Source organism: Camelus dromedarius, unplaced genomic scaffold (genome assembly GCF_036321535.1).
Source record: "Camelus dromedarius isolate mCamDro1 unplaced genomic scaffold, mCamDro1.pat HAP1_SCAFFOLD_41, whole genome shotgun sequence".
In the NCBI taxonomy this organism is placed as follows: domain Eukaryota; kingdom Metazoa; phylum Chordata; class Mammalia; order Artiodactyla; family Camelidae; genus Camelus; species Camelus dromedarius.
In genome coordinates, this window is record NW_026989840.1 from 982591 (window position 1) to 1002445 (window position 19855).

Consider the following 19855-nt stretch of genomic DNA (forward strand, 5'->3'; position numbering starts at 1 on the left):
TCAATCATTGCCCTTTTTTTTAATGTACTTACAAATTATGGGAAATGCTATTTAAAAACAACAAAATGAGTCAATGAAAGTGAAAAATACAAGGACAGTATTTAGGCTGAGGGAAGACAGGGAACCTCTTTGAAGAGCTGACACTCCACTGAGACCCCAAGGGCAACTCCGGTGCTGCAGGTGAAGGGCAGGGACACATTGATAAAGGGCTGATATCCAGAATATACCAAAATCTCTTTAAACTCAACAAGAAGGATGAACAACCTGATTAAAAAATGAGCAAAATGCCTGAACACACACCTCATCAAAGAAGAAATCTAGATGCCAAAGAAGTCTATGGAAAGATGCTCCACAGCATCTGTCATCAAGGGGATGCAGACTGAAACAGCGAGGTATCACTGCACACCTGTCAGAACTGCCAAAACGCAGAACACTGACAGCACCGAATGCTGGTGAGGATGTGGAGCGTCAGGAATTCTCATGCATTGCTGGTGGGAATGTAAAATGGCCCAGATATTTTGGAAGACGGTCTGGCAATTTTTTACAAAACTAAACGTACTCCTAACATATGATCCGGCAACTGTGCTCCTTGGTGTTTACTCGACGAAATGGAAACTTATGTCCACAAAGAAATCTGCATACAGATGTTAATAGCAGCTTTATTCATAATCACCAGAACTCAGAAACAAATAAGCTCTTCTTCAGTAGGTGAATGGATAAACTGTGGTCCAGCCAGAAAGTGGACTATTATTTAGTGCTAAAATGAAATGAGTTATCAAGGCATGGAAAAGACATGGAGGAACCTTAAATGCATATTACTAAGTGAAAGAAGCCAATCTGGGAAGGTTCCGCAACTGTCTGATTCCAACTGTATGGTGTTCTGGGAAAGGGAACACCAAAGAGAGTAAAAGATCAGTGGCTGTCAGAGGCTAGAGGGGAAGGAGCAATGAATGAGGTGCAGCACGGAGCATTTTAAGGTCACTAAGACAGACTACTCTGTATGATGCTGTGACGGCGGATACATGTCATTTCACATCTGTCCAAACCCACAGAGTGCACACCACCAAGTGTAAATCCTAGTGTCAAGTCTGGGCTCTGGGTGATGATGACGTGTCAGTGCAGGTTCACCCATTGTCGCAAATGCACGCTCTGGTGCAGGCGTCAATAGTGAGGAGCTGTGGGGACAAACTGCAGTTCATACACCGAATCCAGCCCCAGCCAACGCTGTTAATAAAACTCTGTGTGTGTGGAATGTCCGGCTGCTCTGGCGTCTGAACAGCAGAGCTGAGCAGCTGCACCAGAGATCAGGAGGTTTGCAGACACTGAAATACTTACTCCCAAGCCCTTGACAGAAAAAGTCTGCTGAGCCCTTTTCTAAACGAATCAGGATTCACCCTGATGAGACAGGACAGCAGGGCCCAAACCAGGCATGGTTAATGGGACTGAAGCAATGTTTTAGTTCCAACACCTTTGCTGAAGTCCTGCAGATCCAGCGACAGACTGTAGCCAGGAAGCGTCTGCAGAAGGAGTCGGTAGCAGGCCTTCCCGCCAGGCTCCGTGATGCCGGGGGCCGCGCGCTGCACGGGGGCCACCCGCTTGCAGAAGGCGGACTTGCGGTGGAAGCCGATCAACTCATAGAGCTCGGAGAGGATGCTGCACTGCTGAATTCTCTCCTAGGAATGCTGAAGCACAGGGAGAAAAGCAACAAGCATCTGAACGAAACATGTAAGTGAAAAAAACCCGTAAAAAATTTTCCCTTAAAACAGAGACCCAATGACACAGGAAGGAAGAGGAAGGCTGACTTCGTGCACTGATGGGACCGGATGCAGAAATGCAGGGAAGCAGCGCTGTGCAGACGCTCCAGACCCCCTCTGGGCCCCACCTTTCCGCGTTCCTCCTCTCCTTTTACTAGAAAGGCCCGTATTACCTGAAACAGAGGAGTCTGCTACCTAAACATGGGACACAGAGAAGGGAAAGAGGAAAAGGACGGGAAAGTAAAGGAACAACAGTTCATCTACACCCTAGGGTTTGGGCGGGACTTTCATCAAACACACAACCTCTCAAAGCACAGAGCACACAGTGAGAGGCTGACAGAGTGACTGTGACTTCTGCTCCTTAAACACCAGCTACCTGCCAGCACACGCTGTGCCCGTTACTGAATCATTACAATCATTTCAGAAAATATTACTACCCCGGCTCACAGGCAAGGAAATCTGAATCTCGGGGAGGATTTATTATCATCCTGGACAAATTCCCACTGCCCAGAAGTGTCAGAGCCTCCGGCAGACCCTGGACTAAAATGCTCCTCATCACCACGGGCACTGAGTCTCAGGCTGAGGCCACGTTAGGTCTGCACGGGCCCAGAGCATGAGTCTGTGGGACAGGGAGTGGTCCCACTCGAAGTGCCAGGCCAAGGCCCTCAGGAACCTATGTAATGAAACCAAATACCCAAACTCATTTCCAACCCGCTGCCCTGTCCGGGAGGACTGCTCGGCACATCTGGCTTATCACCTGTGCACAGGCTGTGCAAGGGGCCCAGACAGTGACGTGAAGTCCCAATGGAAGTGGTTCGGAGACCGCTTCATCACAGGACAGACTCTCCCGGCTTCCAACGTTAACTCTCCATTCCATTTCCAACTGGAAAGTAAGTTTAGACTTGTTTTCCTCTCCAGAAACAAAGAGAGTGGTAACATCAGGGGGAAACTCAAGACTGAGGAAGAGTCTCCTGGCCATTTGGAAGGATAGGCTGGGGAGGGAACAGAGACAGGGATCAGAAAGACCCGTGTTCCAGTCCAAAGTCTGCACGTCACTCGCTTTCACAGTTTCCTTATTAATACAGGTGATAAAATCTAATTATGATTGTTGGGAAAACTAAATGAAATAACGTATGCCCCTAGCATAGGTGTAAAATCCTAAATGAGTGTTCCAGAAATGGACGTGACCATGGTTAGATACTGTCTGCCAAGTCTTGTGTGCTAAGCTCACATCAGCCAGCCAGAGATGTGCCAGAGAATGCCTCAACAGCCAGCAGCCTTCTCCAACTTGGAAACTCACAGTGTCCGAAGAACAGGCAGTGGTGGATGCTTTGGGACACTCTGGAGGTAGCACTCCAGTGATGACTTTAAAAAGCTGGGGAGAATTTAGGGGACCATACAGTTCAAATACAGTAAACTCATTTCATGTCTACAAATATTCATCTCTAGCCATGATGATTCAGAGAGGAAATACATATTCAAACGTACATCATTTTCCCACATAAGTGCAACAAAACAATTTGGAAAGAATGTCACTTTCTTCTCTAGATCACACAGTGGGGATTACGAGGTTTGTACTGAAAGCCCTATGTGTAAATCACCTGCAAAAGTAACTGGGTCCATTATCAGTCATCATCATTCGAAGGGAAGGATGGAAAAATACTAAGCCAAGCTAATACGCTCCGGTATTTTGTTGGGTTACGTTGTCACAGAGGAGACGGACAGGTCATCAAGGAACCACTCGGCCGTGATCACGGAACCAGGGAGCGGGATGGGCGGCAAGATGTAAGGCGCAGCCGTAGCTGTGCCCGCGCTTCTAGGCAGGTACAAGGTGTCAAAATAGTATGCCCACGTCCTCATCACCTGTCATGCATTAAAGAGAAATGGAAACCTATAAACGGCCAATAACCTCGGTGGGTACACCGTCCAAAGAGCAACGTCACAGTTTGACAACTGGCCATCCCGGTTCCCTGGTTCATTATTGAAGAACCTTAAAAACCACTCCTCTGTCCTCAAGAAGTGCTGCCTACTTGTCCTATCTTTGGCTCAGGGATACAGCACGTTCACGTGGACTTTAATGTCTGCACAAATTTGACTGTCTTTTTCCAGGTTCACTTGTCCATTCTGAAGAGGCCTGAGTTAAGTCCAAACTCCATAAGATCAATTCCCTCCAGTGACAACTCAACGAGCCTGCAATTACAAACCAACTGAACAGGACTGTCCTCAGCTAAAAATGTCACCCGCCCTTCACTGCTTTCTTAATCTCCTATCCTGGCTAATTGCAACAGACTAACACCACCCTCCACCAAGTTCCCCAACTATGTCAAATAGAAAGTAAAGTCCATCAAAGAGGAGACAACTCCATAGTCACCTCTGAATTCCTAGCATATATTAATGTCAATAAATAGAACTATGATTATGGCTTCTTTCCTTTAAAACCTTTCTGGTTATTTAAATGAGACCATGGAAGGGAGGTGTTTGGGTCCAGTATCTTGATCCAGAAGACTCTGGAGAACTTTTTCGGAATGGCTGCCCACTGATTCATTCAAAACACAACTTCTCTTTCCGGGAGGAGCTGTGATTTTCTGCCAGGAGTTTGTTGTCACTCTCATGCCAGAATAGATTTAAACTAAATACTTACATTGGATATGTTATATTTCCCCGCTTCCAAAAAAATTGACTTTCCTTACTTCCTTGCCTTGAGGAATGCTTTTTTAATTTTCTTTCTAATTCACCCTTTTATAAAGCAGAATTCTCAGGATGTGCTTGGCCTTACATAAGAAAAGCCATCCAACTCCCAGTGTGAGAGGCCTGGGGCTAACCTCCTGCACTCCTGTCAAGGCAACTGAAACTCAGTTCAGGAGCCAACTGTTCCCCAGGGCTTCTAAGGCTCGCGTATCTCCCAGAATCCCTGCTTTCTGGTTTGACTTGGCTTCTGAGGATTTCCCCTCACTTTCTTGACAATTAGCTGTGCAGCTTGAAAGATGAGGAAGGAAGGTATAATTTCTTAATCAGCATTTTAAGGAACTTATGTAATGAAGGTTTTCAAGAGTTTCTAGAACCCTCAAATGCCGAGACAGAAAACACAGTAGATATATTCTAAATCTAGCTATCATGTGCATTTTTTATTTGCTTTTGTTTTCTAAACTGCTAACAGACATTTTTTAATTAAAAAATAAAATAAGGCCCCAAATAGGATAGAACATTGAAGAGGAAACAAAATTAAAGGACAAAGACAGAAAAATGATAAGTACTCTAGAAAGTTAATAGAAAAAATACACTATAGATCAGATCAGCAGTTCTCAGTAACAGCTAATTGAAACCTGACCATGAGGTAAAATGTCTCTCCTGTCAGGAGACGGGCAACAGAAAACAGAATTAAATCAACAAACTAAAATTCTAAGTCTGGCGAAGTAGAGAAGTCTACCAGCTAAATGTGTTTTCTTCTGGAAAAGAGGGAGACTCACAAGATCTTTTCTGTGGAGCCTGAGCCCAGGTGAGGATGGTGAAGTGAACTCTGTAAGAACCCAATTAGCAAAGTGAGTGATGAATAAAGAGACCTGAGCTTTGATGACAGAGATGATACTTACTATTCACTTGTCCTGTAAGTATGTCTTCACGTTCAATGATCAATAACTTGGCGTCCTCAGGGATTGAGATTATAGGAAAATGCACAGCCCGGGCCTAGACCTCCTCTGTGATTGTGGAACTGCACTTAGATGTTTCAAGGGAACCTCCAACTCCACCTGCAAATAGCTGACTTCACGGTGCTCCTCCCATAGCCGTCCTGCCCAGGGCCTCTTGTCGGGGGGCAAGGTCTCTCTGCCTCTCCCAGCTCAGTCCCATCACTCACAGATGTGACTGGACCCCTCCTTCAGGGCCCAATTTCCTCAGTCAACGAGTCACACCACCCAAACCTCAACTACCAGGTTCTCACTGGCACTCCCTCAGCAGTGACTCTGTGCTGGGGACCACGCTGCACATTGTGCACACGTTACCTCACTGGATCTCCACAGAAGTCCTGGGAAATCGGTATATCACTGCTTCAATTAATAAGATAAATTGTTTCACTTCCTTGAGTGCGTCATCCAAAGTGACACGGCTACTGAGCCACAAACCTGGGACTGAAAACCACTTGAAAATTGAACACTGCTGCACCAAAGAGCCACCCTACTCTGACTTATCACATCACCTCCTGCCGAGCCTTCTAAATGTTTCTAAGCATTCTACAAGACAAAAGTGATCTACGAGAGCACCTCTCTCCCCTACTTAAAATCTGACAATGACTTTCCACTTCCCTTAGGAGAAAGCCCCACTGATCCTGAGCACAGACCAACGGCCTGGCATCCGCGTTCCCTGCGCGGCCTCGCTGCCTCACCCACCACGCAGCACTACACGTGCCGTGACCAGGACAGGGATGCTGACTCCGTACAAACCGTGGCTCGTCTTACTCAAACAATGATCACCCTCTTCAGTGCTGACTCTCAGAAAAATGTTTTCTCTGGATGAATCAGTATCTTTTTCCTTACAACTTCCCATCATTGATAATGAGCTCCCCCCAAAAGAGAGAAAACCTAATCCTCAGACTCCTTATCTGTAAAGTGTGAATAACAAGGAAATATGAGAGGTTTTAAGCGAAATAATATTCATGTGAAGCTAAGGGACAATTCCCAACATACAGTAAGCACTCAATATGTGCTTACTTAATATTAATAAAATAGATTCCATTCCAGCAACCTTAAATCAATGCTTTATGGCTTTGTCCAAAAGACTACCGACAAACTATTGGACGAACCCCTTTGAGCAGATCCGCCCAAGCGTACTGGGATAGGTAAGACTTGACTCCAGTTACAGCTGCAGCCAACCAGCAGTATGGGGCGGGGGCAGTTTGCTCAAACTCTTACATGTTGTTTGTGCATTTAGTTGTAGTTATTGAATAAAGACAGGTATTATATAGTCAAAGCTCCTGAAACATAAATCTTCAAAGATTGATGCAAATTAGTTTCAAGTACAACACTCTCACTAGAAATTATTTGAAAATTATAGTCTTAGCTCCTCCACACATCGAAAGGGCATTTTCTTAATGTATCTGACTATATACACTGAAAGGATTGTTTAAAAGAAATTAAGATGAAGCCATAATGAATAAGCTTTCAGTATAATCTGCACAAAGCCCCAAACAAGGGTCTCACTTCTCACTTCCACATAGGTGTTCAGGTAGCTTAACCTGGGTCTTGGTTTCTTATGACATGGGGGTGGGAAGAATTGTGGATAGATTTATGTAGCAAATATAAATCTAGTGTATTTGCTGTGTGGGAATCCTAGAAATAAATAAATTGATATATAGTCCCACCCTTAGGAAGCTCAGCCTTTCCAATTACAACAGCATTAAAAATAAAATGAGAGATATATTTAACAAAATTTTACAAGATTTGCACATTGAACATTTTGAAGTATCACCAAAAAAAAATTAAAAGATCTACATATATGGAAGGCATCCCATGTTCATGGAATGGTAGACAATATTGTTAAAAATGTTAAGACTCCCGAAAGTGATCTACAAATTTAATGGAATCCCTATCAAAATTCCAGCTGACTTCTTTGCAAAAATTGAAGAACTGATGCCAAAATTCATATGGAAGTGCAAGGGAACCAGGTCAGCCAAAACAATCTTGAAAAAGAAGAGCAAAGTTGGAGGACTCACTCAAAGGTTACTACAAATCTATAGTACTCAAGTCATTATGGTACTGGCATAAGTTTGGATGCATAAATCTATGAGACACAATAAAAAATCTAGGGGGGAAACTTACATTTACAGTCATTTTTCCAGAAATGTGCCAACAAAACTCCATTGAAAGAATAGTCTATTCAACAAATGGTGCAGAGACACCTGGGTATCTGAAGGCAAAATAATTAATCTGGAATCTGGACCCCCGTATTTTATATAACAAATAAAATATTAATTCAAAATGGATCACAGACGGAAACGTAAAAACTAAATATATAAACTTTCTAATAAAGACATAGTTTAAATCCTTGTGGTTCAAGGATATGCTATGGCTTCCTAGATACAATACCAAGAGCACAAGTGAAAAACAAGAAAGATAAAATGGACTTCATCACAATTAAACCATTTGTTACAAAGGACATCATCAAGAAAGTGAAATGAAGGGGAAGGGGGTAGCTCAAGTGATAGAGTGCGTGCTTAGCAAGAAAAATAAAATGAATAAATCTAATTACCTCCCCTAGAAAGAAATTGTTTTAATGTTTAAAAAAACTAAAGTGAAACGACAATCTGCAGAATAGGAGAAAAATTTTGCAAAGCCTATATCTAATAAGAGACTAGTATCCAGGATATAAAACAAATGCTTACAATTGACCAATACAAAGAAAATCGACCCAATTTTTAAATATGCCAAGTATTTAAATAGATACACAATTGGCCAATAAGCATATGAAAAGATGCTCAGCATCACTAGCGAAATCAACATCAAAATGATATCTGATTTTACACTCACTAGGATGGTTATAATCAAAACATGGACAATAACAAGTGTCGGTCAGGAGGCAGAGAAATGGGAACCCTCAATATGCAGCGGTTGGAAAGGGGCAATGGTGCAGCTTCTTTGGAAAAGCCTGGTGTTTCCTCAAAAGGTTAGAATTATATGGCACAGCAATTCCACTCCTACATATAGAGTCATTCCTCAGTATCCTCGGGGGGTTCGTTTCAGGAAACCCCCACCCTGGATACCATAATCCAAGGATGTTCGAGTCCCTTTACAATCAGCCATCTGGATCCATAAAGTGGAAACTACAGATATGGCGGGCCAACTGTACAGCCAACAGAATGAAAATATATTCTCACAAAAAGTTGCACCTCAATATTCATGGCAGTATCTTTCAGAGTAACCAAAGGTTACAAACAATATCCATCCATCAATGAACGGATAAACAAAATTACCAAGAATAGTCCCACAAACTTTTGGTCATTGAATCTTTGACAAAGGAGGTGAGAACATACAATGGAGTAAAGACAGCCTCTTCAGAAAATGGTGTAGGGAAAAGTGGACAGCTGCATGTAAATCAATGAAGTTAGTCTACTCCCTCACAGCATACACAAAAATAAATTTAAAATGGCTTAAAGACTTAAACATGTAGACAAGACACTATAAACCTCTTAGAAGAAAACATAGGCAAAACATCTAACATACATCTCAACAATGTTTTCCTGGAGCAGTCTACTCAAGCAATAGAAATACAAGCAAAATAATACAAGTAGGATCTAATTAAACTTAAAAGCTTTTGCACAGAAAAGGAAACAAAAAGCAAAACAAAAAGACAATCTATGGAATGAGAGAAAATAGTTGCAATAAATGAAATTGACAAGGGCTTAATTCCCAGAATATGTAAACAGCTTTTACACTTAATAAGAAAGAAAAACAAACAATTCAATTCAAAAATGGGCAGAAGTCCTAAAGAAACTTTTCTCCAATGAAGACATACAAATGGCCAATAGGCACATGAAAAAAAAGCTCAATATCATTATCAGAGAAATGCAAATCAAAACTGCAATCAAGACTCACCTCTCACCAATCCGAATAGCCATCATTCAGAAGTTCACAGACAGTAAATGCTGGAGAGGCTACGGAGAACTGGGAACCCTCCTGCACTGTGGTGGGAATGCAGTTTGGTGGAGCCATTGGGGAAAACTGTACAGAGGTTCCTAAAAAGACAAAAAATTGACCTCCCATATGACCCAGCAATCCCACTCCTGGACATATATCCAGAAGGAACCCTAACTCAAAAAGACACTTTCACCCCAATGTTCACAGCAGCACTATTTACAATAGCAAGACATGGAAACAACCTAAATATCCACTGAAAGATGACTGGATAAAGAGACTGTAGTATATTTCTCCAATAAACTACTATTCAGCCATAAAATAATAATAAAGTAATGCCATTTGCAGAAACATGAATGGACCTGGAGAATGTCATTCAAAGAAAAGTAAGCCCGAAAGACAAAGAAAAATACCATATGAGATCGCTAACATGTGGAATCTTAAAAAAAAAAAATCAAAAAACAAAGACACAAAAAGATAAACTTATCTACAGAACAGAAACAGACACAGAGACATAGAAACCAAACTATGGTTACCAGAGGGGAGAGGGTGTGGGAAGGAATATATTGGGAGTTCAAGATTTGCAGATATTGAGTATGTATAGAATAAACCGCAAGTTTATACTGTATAGCACAGGAGAATATATTTAATATCTTATAGTAACTTATGTTTAAAAGAATATGAAAATGAATACAGGTATGTTCCTATTTAACTGAATTGTTGTGCTGTACACAAGAAACTGACACAACATTATAAACTGACTAGACTTCAATGAAAATATTTTTAAATAGACCAAAAACGAAAAAAAAGAAAAAGGATATTATGAAACCAAAAGAATAAAGTACTGACTCAGGCTACAATATGGATGAACCTTGAAACTTTATGTTAAAATAAGCCAGACACAAAAGGACAAATAGTGCCCTTTTAGGTGAACTGTTTCTAAGCGTTTACTATACTACTCCTGTAAATTTTCCGGAGGTTTGAAGTCTATCAATATCAAAATAAAATGTATTATTCATTAAAATCATAAAACGCTTCCTCACAGGAGGGCTTTAATTATTAAATGCAGAAATGCATGTAAAGCTCCTGGAAAAACACTTTGCACGTCCACACACAGACACTGCTGTCACTGCCGCTCAGAGGGTGGTGCCAGCGCTGATGAGGGCTGCCTTCACTCGCTGCCCTGCAGACAGGAGTGAGGGCCTGGGCTCTGACAGGCAGGGTGAGCGTGACCCTGGGTCAGACACAGCCATGCCCCAGACTCTGCGTTACCCAACTTTCTTATACAAACTGCAACAAGTTATGTAAACACGCTACAGGGATGTATCTTACAACACAGGGAATACAGCCAATGTTTACAGTAACTATAAATGGAGCATCTATTGTACACCTGAAACATATCATATTTTAAATCAGCTATATCTTTGTAAAAAATTAAAAAATAACTTAAAAATGTTATCAATTTAATATTCAATTCGGTTTTTAAGTAACTACTAAACAGCATAGAATGTATAAAAGCATTTAAGTGTGCTGTTTGTTTACATATTTATTTACTTTCAGCCTCCTGCTAAAAGAGAAATTAAACAATTTTTTTAAACACACCTTAACAACCATAACAACAAAAAGGCAAAACTGAGAGTGAAGAGAAAATGGAGATTCAATATTTAAATGAAACCTGGGGGAGGTAAAGTCATAAAAATGGATTCCCTGGAGTCAGGGCAAGTGTTAAAGGACGACTAGAAATTCAGCTGTAAGATTCTTGGCAACTAAAGCAAAAAGAAAAGATCATGGGGGGGTGGTAGAGGGTGTGCTTAGCGTGCACAGGGTCCCGGGTTCAAGCCCCAGGGCTTCCACTAACAGATAAATACACCTAATTACCTACCCCCCCAAAAGAGTCCCAAAGAAAAGAAAAAGAGAAATTTCTTTCCAAAAAAACCTGATATTAAATTTGAATTAAATACTTAAAAAAAAAAAAGAAATATAGAAAAGATGAATGACACTGTGAAGGAAAAGCCCAGCTGGGCTAACGAGCTAAGTCACAAATCTAAGTGTGATAAATGTCGGTTTACTGATCTAAGTATTGCTGGGCTAACTCGTAAATCTGAAGTTTAGTGTCAGTTGACTGGGCTAATAAGCTAACTCTTAAATCCAAGGTCAACAATTGTCAGTAAAGTGATCTGTTCCAAATTCATAAGCTTCAGTGTACTGATTCCTTGCTTTTTGTTGTTTGAGCCTTATTGGCTAATAGCCCCTTACTTGTAACTAACCCTATAGAACCTCATGTGCAGGTCTTGAAGGTGCTCAGAGCTTCGGAACAGAAGCCCCTCTGAGCCCGCCGGAGTAATAAATCTCAGTGCATGTTTCTTGGCTGGCCTGTTGTTTCCGTAACAACACAAGCGATAATGCCCTTGAGATAAATCTGTGATGGCTGCTGGCAGGTCCCCATGTCTCACGTGGCAAAATCTGAAACACCTTTCTCACTACTCAGAGTCATCATAAGCCCACTCCACACATCCTGCTGTTAAATGCAGGAGCACAGGCAGGGCCCTGCCTTTGCTCTCTCTGTGTCATCATAGTGAGACAGGATGGAATAGGCAGAGCACAGCCATTCAAGGAAGGCCACAGCAATTAACATCAAAATGGTGAAGGATTCAAACCCCAGTAGGCCTTGAGGCTCAGGATGAAGAGATTTAACTTCTAGCAGAGCTTGAGCATCATTATACACCCATTGTAATAGTAACATGGTGAACAACATGCCCCAAGGCACCATGGCAGTCCCAAGGCTAGCCACAAAAGGTCAAAGGGTGGGAAATGGCCAACTCCCTGGGAATCCCAGCCCCTTGCCCTTAGGCTGCTTCTTCTATATATTAGCAAATGAAACCACCAAGCCCAAGAAAACGAGCAACACAGCGCCACCTCGCGGTCACCCCTCTCTCTCCCTCTTCGGAGAAAGCCCACACTCTGTGGAGTGTGTACCTACTTTTAATCTGAGCACCCAAACCCCACACCTCGTGGCCTTTCTCTTGCCTTTCAATGTGTCTCTGTGAATAAATCTACCTTTCCTCAACACTGGCTTGCTCTTGAATACTTTACTGAACAAAGCCAAGGAACAAAATCTGGTGGGACACATTCCAGGGGCTCAACAAAAGCCTGGGAAACAGCCCTTCTCATGCCTCACGTTTTTTTCCTTGTATCAACAGGACTGGGTTGTGAAGGGAGCTCTGAGGCCCCAGCTAAGGGACAGAAGCTGCCCCCAGGGCTCGAATTGGCGGGCAGCCTCTTCCCCAGCAGGGGCCTTGGGGTCTGCACGGTTCTCTGTGTTTCTCTGTTGTGCTGAATCCCCAGCCACAGAGCGTTCTCCCTAGGCCTGTCCCCACAAAACCCTTCTCTCCAAAATACAATCACATCATGTCACAATCCTCTTGTTCAACCAGGAAATGCTTAACCCACTTTTTCCCTCCACAGTAAAGTACCTAACTGTCCTCCCTCCCATCACAACTCTTCTTTCTTTGTGAGAACTCTGCACTCCCCACACACCATCCTGAACGCAGGTGCCTTGCTGGCTGGGAACGAGATGTTTCAGTCTCACACAGCCTGCATCCTTTCACTTTCCCCTTGTTACCATAAAAAAGCCTTTCCTGAGTCACCCACAAATCTGATTCTGAACTTCATAAAGTGCTGAAGTTGCAGTCACTGTGTGCATAACTCCCAGGTTTTGACTAAGTTTCCTTCACGAGATCTTCATTAAGGAGCTGCATCAAGAAGTCGAAAGAGGATATTCTTACATCTGAGCGGAGGAGCCTGCAAGAAATTTAAATGGCTTTCAAGAGAGAGTTAACCAGGGACAGAGAGGTCGCAGGTCCTAGTCAACAATGTCATGAGGCAAAATGTTCTTCAAAGACTCAGAGTGGCTTCTGAACGTAGAGTCGGCAGGGAGGAGGTGACACGCAGTGAGTGGGGTGAGTGACACAGGGTACGCTCCCCCAGCTGGGGAAGAATTGGATTTTGTTCTAGTTTTCCAAACAATTTCTTAATAGCTTTTTCTCCTATTGTCACATACCATTTCCTATGAATTAAGAATATCAATGTCAGTCATTTGGGCCGCTTGGGAGAGGCAACATGATGCCATTCACAGGGCTGGGACATGACAGCCACACCAGTCTAGGTTGAAAGACCAGTGGGGGTATTTCCATGGTGATCACGGGCATGCAGCAAACTCCCCAGCTTCAATGACCTCATCTCAAAGGTAGGGCAATAAAACTACCAAGAAAAGTGCGTGATGATTATGGAAGACATCTGTTTACTAGGTAAGTGCCCGTGACAGCTGCAGCTTAATGGGGAATGTGTATGATTAACAAGGCCCTGTCTACCTGGCCACACGCTCCCTGCCTTCTTGCCTTGGTGGAGCAGCAGAGTTTGTTTAGCTGAGATGAAGGCCCCCAGATCAGCCCCGACGGGAAAGCTCGCAGCTCTGCATTGTGAGGCGTGTTCCTTTCCTTCTCAGTGCTGATCACAGTTTGCTGTCATCTGTTTTTATGTTTATCCCTTTTGTAATTTCCTCTCCTCCGGAGTTTTTGCTCAAGCAGCGCAGGGCCAGGTGTGTCTTGCGGCCTGCCCGATATTCTGGGCTGGGAAACAGCCGACCACACATCTGGCTCTGGTGCTGAACGGAGAGGGCAGAAGGCCCTGGGGCCCATGCTGAACCGAGGCCCATGCACCCAAAATTATGGTCTGACTTTGGGCAAATTACACAGTCTTCTTTACCCTGAGATTCCTCATCTGTCCATGAAAATAACTGCCCATGGCACACAGAGTTACCAAGATTAAAGGAAATCACCAAATTCACAACATATTCAAGGGGCTACCAGTGCATCCTCAACAGACAAATGCTGCCTTTACGGCTCTGACACACGCCAAGCGGGGCGGCCACACACAGTGAACACTGCTAAGTGCTTCATGTGTGCTACAATACACTTTAGAACTTACAACAATCCCAGGAAGAAACGAATATTATCATGCCCATTTCACAGATTCACCAACAGGTTAAGAGAGGTTGCATTCTAGTCCAAGGCCGTATGGTGAGGAAATGGCGATTTAAACCGGAATCTGGGCCCAGGCCTAGGCTCCATCTCTCTCCCATCCACCTGACCATTTGCCTATGAATTCCACCTGTCCAATACACAAGTTTGCAGCCAGCCAGCTCTTAAATGCAATGTGTGCCACCATTTGTAAATGTTGGTTAATTACCATAAACTGTTCTCACAAACCACTACAGAAAAAAAAGGTGGACTTAAGGAATTCTGCATTGCGTTCTCCTGTAATGTGCAGAAACCCTTCCCTACACCACCAAATCCAAATGTATGCTTCCTCCATGTTTATGTTTGCACACGGCTTATTAAAGAAGAAGGTACCTGCAGTAATTCCATCTCGGTTCCTTTCCAAGGTTGCAGATTATCCATAATCAGTCCGTGAATGAAAATACTACAATGTGAATGAAAATACTGCAACCATGTCAGTAAACAAAGAGTGCTGAAACCAAGTCATTAGCGGCTGCCGCCAACTCCCAGCGAGGACAGGCCTGCAGCCCAGCAGCTGCAGCAACTCACAATGGTGCCCTCTGAGCAGACTCAGAATAAGAAAGGACAGGATACTGGCCCTAGGTAGCTAGGTGCTTGTTTAAAGAATGAATTCAGGGAGTCCAAAATATTTGCTTCCTCCCATACATAGAAAAGCACTAAATTCTTGAACTTGAGATACCTGGCTTTCTTTAGATAACAAGCAATCTTTTACTGTTCCAACAACCTGGTCTTTGTTGTAAAGCTCCTATATATCCTAGCTCCTCCTCAACCTCTTGGGAGCAGTCCCTCAGAGAGATCTGAGAGGCTGTCATCATGGCTCGAGTCGTCTCGCCAAATAAAACATAACTCTTAACCTTTAGGCTGCACATGTATTTCAGTCAACAGTTTTGGACATCATGAAGGGACCCAGAGCAGACTTTCTCCACCTGAACTCTCCGAGTATCTGGAGCCTTGGTACCATAAGTGGCCCTTTGTGCCCATCTGCCTCCTCGGGGAGTCCAGATGAATTTGGGTGAGTCTCTCTTGTTTCTCGGAAATCACATATTGTTTGATGATCCTGAGTTTTATTTGGCGGAGTTTCCAGGTAACTGGCCCTCCAGTTGAAAGATACTGGGGTGAATTACCCACCCAGTGGAGACATACTGGGTGGGGCCTGGTTGAAATATAATGGGAAATACCCACCTTGCAGAGACGTCCGAAGTGGGGCTGGTGGAAACATACCAGGAAAATACTCACCCAGTGGAGACGTCCCGAGTGTGTCCAAGTTGAAGGACACTGGGTTCAGGGCTGAGTGGTTAGGTAAGAGGTTCTAATGTTTTCCTCAATTTGGTTACCTCCATTGAATTTTTCAGGATAAAAGTAAAACTCTTATGAGTAACCTTTCAACTCCAAAAATGGGACCCTCCTCCTGGCTGGTAACAGCTTTCTCTGGTGACAGAGAATCTTGCAGGAGTGGTAGAGGCAAAGACTTCATGCCATAGAGTTGTCCCTGAGGGAAATCTTACTAGCAAATTTATTCTGAGAACCCGAACTTACAATGTGGAATAGAACTTTCAAAAAAAAATAAAAAACAGAAAAGAAAAGAAAAAATGACAGATTGCCAGCCTCCAACTATTACCCCAGCCAGGTTTATGTACATACAAAACTTACAGCATTAATTGGGAATTAGAAAAAAAAAAAAAAAACAACTCACTATGAAAGTAACTAACCAGGCCTGATAAAAATATTTTTTGGAATTCTGAACTTATAAAAACAAAATCCCCATTAGGGGGAACTTAGATTTCTCTTCCTGTGTCCTTGAAATGTAAATGTTTTATCTTTCTCTGGGTGTTTTAAATGTGTGTATGTATGTATATATAAGTTTACTTTTTTTTAAAGGAAACCTTGGACTCTGCCATACAAAAGGTTCAAGTATTGTGTACATATGGTGGCCACGCAAATAAATTGGGATTCTAAGCAATTCTTTGTACCAATTGTCAGATATTTTGCCATCTTAAACTTTGTTTCATCAGCCTGGACCACAAAGGTCTTTAGCTTTTGAAGAGTAAACCTTTGAATTTTATTTAGGCAACACCCCCACTCTCATGTGGAAGAGCCTCTTCATCTTATTGGTTTAAAATCACTATATATATATTATATATATATTGTATAATAATAATATATATATTATTATATATATATATATAAAATGATAGCCATATGATGGATCCTTTAATTTGGAAAAACTTTTAAATTGGTGAAAGTTGAAAGAGATCTCATTATAAACAGCTGTTTTATTGGTATCTATTAAAATCAATTTTAAAGGTAGAAAAATATATCTAATGTTTAAGCTAAGAACTTAGTGAAAAAAATAAAACTGGTTTGAAAAGCTACATTTGTGTTTTTCCTTTCCGATAAATGGTTCTAGGGATGCTAATAAAATCTTAGAATAATTAATGTTAATTAGGTTGAATAACTGGAAAAAGGATTGTTAAAAGGTCGAAAAATAAAAGATAAGGGGCTTATCCCAAGTGGATAAATATTTTTATATGGTTATTTTGAATGAGATAAATAAAATGGACATTTTTGGATTTAGGTACAAGGTTTTGATACTACACTACATAAAGTAAAAATAAAGGGCCAAAGAGATCACCTACTGCCCCCCAACATTAAAGTTCAAACAAGTCCGTTTTATTTGCCGCAGTTTAAAATATATATATATATAGACTGAAATATTTGATCAATGATTGGGACAACAGACCAATTAATCAAAGTAAAAATTGAGAAGGGTCTAAGCTCTTTGGCTGAAACTTGGGCATCCTAGAGACTTTTCTATAAAATTAGATACAATGCACAAAAAAAAAAAAAAGGCTTCTGGCACTCCTTCTAGAAATAAGAATTATTGATTAAAACATAAATATAAAAATTAAAGGTATAAGATTTAATAAAATTGAGATAAAAGTTTGTAAAATTGGTATATTTAAATGGTCTTTATATAAAACTTTTGCTTAATTATGTTGTGGGATAGATATGTTTCAATGGAAAAACGCATCCCCTTCTTGGTGTTATAAGTCTGGGCACAAATCTGTCCCTCAGAAAATATTAATTGAACAAAGTAAAAGAAACCAACAGAGTTACATGAGCTGTCCAGTATAACGTAAAACTAAAAACTAATATTCAGTGGCTAATAAAAAAATATAATAAGAGGTTTACCCTGGGTTAACTTATAACTCAAGAAAAAGAGACCTTACTAAATGCCTCATGCAAGCTTTGGAAAACATGATAAATTAAACCTTAAGGTTTTAAAACACGGAATTCTTTGTTTACAGCTCTTCTCACTGATAAAAAATGCCAATTAAGGAGGGAAAATTGGGTCTGGGTGACAGAGCAGTTCTCTGGGGAATTGGAAGATTGTGTCTTTGTCTTGCAGATCAGAAATGTAAATACAGCAAACAATGACCTAGGACTGAGCCTAATTAGCTCAACGAAATAAAATTTAAGGCCAAGAAATTTTTGGCATTTTAAAACTTAGAACTCAGAACTCTGACGTGTCCTTCAGACTTTGTCAAGAAATCTTAAATGTCTGTTTCATAAATAGCAAGCCTTAGTGATTTGAGCAAGCAAATTCACTTTACTCCAACTATTATTATACCTATCTTATAAGTAAGTTTTAAAGTGAAGCTATGAGATCTCTAGCTTTTGTCTGTTTATAAGACTGTGTACACATTATTGATGTGAGATATTTCTACAGCTAAAAAAATCAAAGTCAAAGAGATATGCTTAATTGACGTAAAAAATAGGAGCTTGAAAATTAAGTATTTTTAAAATAAAAACTGAACAAATTGACTTTCAGCGTCACGTGAACTGGAAAATATTCAATATTAAGATAATATTTGATATTGTTTAGTTTAAGAATGTCCTAATTAATATAGACATCTTTAAAGTCATCAATATTAAGTATAATGCTTTTACTGTACCTAGGTTTAATGAAAGTCAAATAAGATCCTGTTATATCTGTTGCAGATATGCCAAGAAAAAAAAACAGTAATGTGGTGTGGTAAAATTTTAAGTAAATTAAATGCAAATGAGATGAGAGCTTTGGGTAAATTTTTAAAATATATTTTTAAAATGTATGCTTAAGATAATCTCTAAATGTTTGGTAAATTTAAATTCTAGAGTTGTGCTAAATTAAGTCAAATGATAGGATTTTATTAAATAGCTATGCCATTTTCAGATAAAATAAGATTGAAATATGAATTACTTAACATGTAACTTCCTCTTACAGAGAAAATAAAGGTGTTTAGAAATACTAATAAATGGATGATGCCACCCTGAAATAGTCTCTATTATTAAGGGAATGATCTCAGTATCCTAGGAAAGTAAGATAAATGTGTAAAGGAAGATATAAGAATGGAATTATATTTTGTTAATGAAAAATAGTGGATTTCTCCTGAAGCTGGTTACTTCTGAATGGAAGAGAAAATAAGGGACACACTAATATGAGTATAGAAAGCTATGGAAGGCTTGTGGAAGTGGAACCCTGAGGAAAGAGTTTCATACGTGGTCAGAATTGGCTAAGTTTAGAATCAACTTGGGCAAAGTAAATGAATCTTAGAAGTAAGCAGGTACAAGACTAGATTTGGTTTTCTCGCTGTTAAGAGGAAAAAATTTTCTTAAAATGTTAATCCACCTTCAGTAACAGATTGTAAAACATCTTATACCACTTAACTGATCTGTTCTGCCATTACCTTTGACGCATTTTCTTGTTAATGAATTAGTACTACGTTACAGTGATCTATATGTTTATCTGACCAAGTGTTCTGAAATCTTTAAACAAGCTCCCCAAATATCAATTTCTAATTAAAGTTCTTTTAATCTCCAGTTAAGTTTGGGATGCTACAGAGGGCCCCTGAAACATCCCAAAGAGAGATTTTAATCTAGTAAATTTCATTTGGCATGTTAAATAACATGGTATTGTCAAATGAATAATAAATCTTCTAAGGTTATATTGTATGAGAAAACGTTATTAATATAGATATTGTAGAAATTATATGGACTCCCTAAAATTCTGGTATATCTGAAATGTTACCAGTGATAATTCTGGGTATAGTGACCAGGTTTCTTTATCGATTATAGTGTAACGGTGTTTAACCATGATTTTAAATCTTTTGTCATTTATAGACAGTTAATGGTTGTCTTCTGATGGTTTTGCAAAATGCTTGCTCTTCAAGGAGATTTACTGATTTCTAATAAATTTCAAACTATAGCAGTGAAATAAACTGGGTAAGAAATTTTAAATTTCCAATGAAAACTGTGATTAAAAGAATTAGTTACATGGGACTGAGTAAACTGGTGAATATGGTTATAATTTTTGATTTTGTTTAAAATACTACTGGCTTTTAACCTGTTTCCCAGACATAAA

General features: G+C 40.6%; 1 protein-coding gene across 1 annotated transcript in view; it reads right to left on the reverse strand.

Moving 5' to 3' along the window:
• Window positions 1–639: 639 nt before the first annotated feature.
• The window catches only part of LOC135320905 (uncharacterized), a 140321-nt gene continuing 121105 nt past the window's right edge, over window positions 640–19855 (reverse strand). The window contains exons 28-29 of the mRNA XM_064484111.1: window positions 9338–9477; window positions 640–1682 (exon numbers count right to left, since the gene is read on the reverse strand). The gene's annotated coding sequence lies outside the window, so the exon portion shown is untranslated. The remainder of the gene's footprint in view (window positions 1683–9337; window positions 9478–19855) is intronic.